This window comes from Triticum dicoccoides, chromosome 1A, assembly GCF_002162155.2.
Source record: "Triticum dicoccoides isolate Atlit2015 ecotype Zavitan chromosome 1A, WEW_v2.0, whole genome shotgun sequence".
NCBI lineage: Eukaryota > Viridiplantae > Streptophyta > Magnoliopsida > Poales > Poaceae > Triticum > Triticum dicoccoides.
In genome coordinates this window covers 113,122,334-113,126,722 of record NC_041380.1, presented here as the reverse complement: position 1 = coordinate 113,126,722, position 4,389 = coordinate 113,122,334, and the positions used below count along the sequence as shown (strand labels likewise).

The 4,389-nt window shown below is 47.3% G+C and overlaps 1 long non-coding RNA gene across 1 annotated transcript; it reads left to right on the top strand.

The window, feature by feature from the left end:
* Window positions 1-2,104: 2,104 nt before the first annotated feature.
* Window positions 2,105-2,918, top strand: LOC119269280. The gene is made up of 2 exons (XR_005133526.1): window positions 2,105-2,743; window positions 2,884-2,918. It is a non-coding gene; the product is annotated as an uncharacterized LOC119269280 (long non-coding RNA).
* Window positions 2,919-4,389: the final 1,471 nt, after the last annotated feature.

Here is a 4,389-nt window from a genome sequence, read left to right as displayed (position 1 = left end):
TTTCCCTACAGAACCGCGGTGAGGCCCCCGACCTCTTCCCCTCTGCCCCCTAGCACATCGTACCCCCATGCGTGCCCGAAGTCGCTGGCGCTCCACCTCGTCGTCGACATCGAACCCGGCCATTACAGCCGCGACCGGACCGCCCCTATTGCTGCTCCCTCACGCGGGCGCGCCCCCCTGCTCCTGGCCGCGCTTGCCCATGCCGAAGTGCGAGCGCTGATGACCCACAAGTGTAGGGGGTCTATCATAGCCTTTTCGATAAGTAAGAGTGTCGAACCCAATGAGGAGTAGAAGGAAATGATAAGCGGTTTTCAGCAATGTATTCTCTGCAAGCACTCAAATTATCGGTAACAGATAGTTTTGTGATAAGGTAATTTGTAACGGGTAACAAGTAATAAAAGTAAATAAGGTGCAGCAAGATGGCCCAATCCTTTTTGTAGCAAAGGACAAGCCTGGACAAACTCTTATATAAAGGAAAGCGCTCCCGAGGACACATGGGAATTATCGTTAAGCTAGTTTTCATCACATTCATATGATTCACGTTCGGTACTTTGATAATTTGATATGTGGGTGGACCGGTTCTTGGGTACTGCCCTTCCTTGGACAAGCATCCCACTTATGATTAACCCCTATTGCAAGCATCCACAACTACAACAGAAGTATTAAGGTAAACCTAACCATAGCATGAAACATATGCATCCAAAACAGCCCCTTACGAAGCAACGCATAAACTAGGGTTTAAGCTTATGTCACTCTAGCAACCCATCATCTACTTATTACTTCCCAATGCCCTCCTCTAGGCCCAAACAATGGTGAAGTGTCATGTAGTTGACATTCACATGACACCACTAGAGGAAAGACAACATACATCTCATCAAAATATCGAACGAATACCAAATTCACATGACTACTTATAGCAAGACTTCTCTCATGTCCTCAGGAACAAATGTAACTACTCACAAATCATATTCATGTTCATAATCAGAGGGGTATTAATATGCATAATGGATTTAAACATATGATCTTCCACCAAGTAAACCAACTAGCATCAACTACAAGGAGTAATCAACACTACTAGCAACCCACAGGTACCAATCTGAGGTTTTGAGACAAAGATTGGATACAAGAGATGAACTAGGGTTTGAGATGAGATGGTGCTGGTGAAGATGTTGATGGAGATTGACCCCCTCCCGATGAGAGGATCGTTGATGATGACGATGGTGATGATTTCCCCCTCCCGGCGGGAAGTTTCCTCGGCAGAACAGCTCCACCGGAGCCCTAGATTGGTTCCGCCAAGGTTTCGCCTCGTGGCGGCGGAGTTTCGTCCTGTGAGCTAGCGTATGATTTTTTCCTCGCCGAAAGACTCCATATAGCCAAAGATGGGCATCAGAGGGCCACCAGGGGGCCCACGAGGCAAGGGGCGCGCCCAGCGGGTAGGGCGCGACCCCACCCTCGTGGACGATGGGTGGCCCCCTCTGGTACTTCTTTTGCCCAATATTTTTTATATATTCTGAAACGTGCTCCCGTGAAGTTTTAGGACTTTTGGAGTTGTGCAGAATAGGTCTCTAATATTTGCTCCTTTTCCAGCCCAGAATTCCAGCTGACGGCATTCCCCCTCTTAATGTAAACCTTGTAAAATAAGAGAGAATAGGCATAAGTATTGTGATATAATGTGTAATAACAGCCCATAATGCAATAAATATCGATCTAGAAGCATGATGCAAAATGGACGTATCAACTCGCCCAAGCTTAGACCTCACTTGTCCTCAAGCGAAAGCCGAAATCAAAAAATATGTCCACATGTTTAGAGATAGAGGTGTCGATAAAATAAAATACGGATATGCGGCAATCATAATCATTATTATAACAGCAACATATTATATATATATATATATATATATATATATATATATATATATGAGTGGCACTATTCTAATCCTGGAATTAGAATAACTATTTGGATCACGCCATGCACTATACATATATAGAAGCCCCGGAGGTCCTCCCGAGATCATGAGAGACCCACCGAACTGTACAATAGAAAAACCCACCCCATCCACTGCCCCGATCCTCTCCCCTGACCTCCCCAAATCCCCTCCCCCGACCTTCCCCGATCGCCGCCGCTGCCTCTCTCCCTGAATCGCGCCGCCGCCGCCATCCTCCTTGAATCGTGCCGGCGCCACCCTCCCTGGTTCACGCCTCCTCCGCCTCCCTCCCTGGATCATAGCGACGTCGCCCACCACTGCCGTGACACACCTCCGCCGCCACCCACCCCGTCCCCGACGCACCTACAGCCTTCCGCACAGATCCGGTTGGGGCCGGCGAGATCCACGCGGTCGACCACAAGTTCTGCCCTATCCCACGACATCCATCCAACGACATGGACTGATCTGAACAAAATCAGTCCATCGCCACCCACGCACGGCTTGGATTCTGCACGTCGCCGCCATGAGATGCAGTCTACTAGCTCACCTCTGCCACCATGCCTCCTCACCTCTACCATCAATGGTCGCCACTGTGCTCAAGGTCTCCTGTACATGCCATGGCCTGGGGCCCCAACCCCCTATGCTATAGGATCCTGGGGTCGCCGCTTGACTCGTCACCGTCAGCCTCCCCGACCTTCTCTGGTTGCCTGGACAGGACTGCCCTTGCCATTGAGCGCGACCAGTGCCTATATTTCATCCACGACCAAGCCATTGTGCTAATCTTCAGTTCTGCGTCGACCAGTTGCATAACAGTAGCGGTATGTTCATGTTCAAAGCACATGTTCTGTTGAAAAGATTCCCATTTTGCCTAATTATATTGCAATCCTGCAAGTCTATGAGCCATGCTCTGAACTGTGAACATATACTGATAATACAAGTTACTTGGTGCACTATCAAGGTTCAAGAAAGGATGCAGGCTTCCACACGGTGCCTAAAAAATGCCACTTTCCCAATCTCGTCTCCCTCCGAGCACGAAGCCGCTGCTGCCCGTCAGTGCTTGGTCAACGACTGACCGAACAACTCTTCCCTCTCCACCACGAGAAGTTCGTCACCTCACGCGCGAGCAGTCCATCTATCGCCTCCCGTGCAAGCACTCCATCACTTCACACAGTGTCTGTTCGACAGAGTTGTCCTTTTGAAGAAGCAGAAAATGGAGTTTGAAGCGGCCGCGAGCGGGTGGTGGTGTGGTTGCAGAAGAAGAAGCACTGGTGCGAACTCGTCCATCTGGCACTAGTATACCAGTATGATTTGGAGGCGAAGAATTTGTTGTGTCTCTTACCATGAATCTCTGTAGCTATGGAAACTTGGCTTCCTGTAAAATTTTTAGATATATCGCTAGCACTTTGTTCCCCAAGTGTGTTTGCATTAATGCGTGAGAGGAAACTATTTTGGGTAAGTATTCGCCTGGGATTTTCCTATGCTTTGCACTGCTACGTACATAGTTTGAAAATGTAATTTTGGAGTCCAGTATGGCTCTAGGTTGAAGTTTGATGCATTGCACGTGATTGATGTACATTATATCCTACTATAAATGCATAACACTTCTTGTACGATTATACATGATTGTGCAGTCCGATGCATTACATTGGTTCTAAAAAAAGTGTTCGTATTTATGACCCAATGGAGAATGTTACTTTTATACTAATGAAGTTCATGTAGAGTAAAAAGGTGCATTTCTTAAGAAGATGTACTGAAAAATAAAAGGTTGTACGAAAAAGTACATGTTCACATGTTTGTATGGTCATCCCCAAGTAGTAAAAACACAAAGCTTGCACATAAAATTTAATGAAAGAGAAAAATGGAATTTCCTCGTTCTACAAAAAAACCTAGAGGTTCAAATTTAAAAAAATGGGGAAGTTCAATGTTTATTACAATATCAAGACGGTCAAATTGAAAAAATCGAGCAGTTTAAAAAGTTTATTCCTATCGTGGCACTGGAGACTCTCATTCGTGATTCTTCCCCGCTGCTGCATCCAACCATGTCCAACTGCCACCGCTGCCCGTGGAAGAAGAACATCTCCCGCCGCCGCGACGCTGCCCGTGGAAGAAGAACATCTCCCGCCGCCGCGAGGTTGACTGGAGGTCAGAGAGATCTACCAGAGTGGTAGAGATGGGGGTGGAGCTCGGGGCCAGGGGGGAGGTACATCACGGTGGCGGTGGAAGAAGGCTGCCGCCCAAGAACAGGGCCGGGACAGGGACCTTTTTTGTACTCAAATGTGTCGATGCGTTTCTGTGTGTATGAACATTTTACTCCCCGTTGTTTCTTTACATCTGTGAATTCTCTAGAATTTGATGATGACTGTTGAATGAATTTTGCAGCAAAATGTCGTGGTGAAAATCTTTTTTGGTCTTGTGCGACGAAGAACACAGAGCACAAAACCATGAAACATGGGTGAAGTTCAGA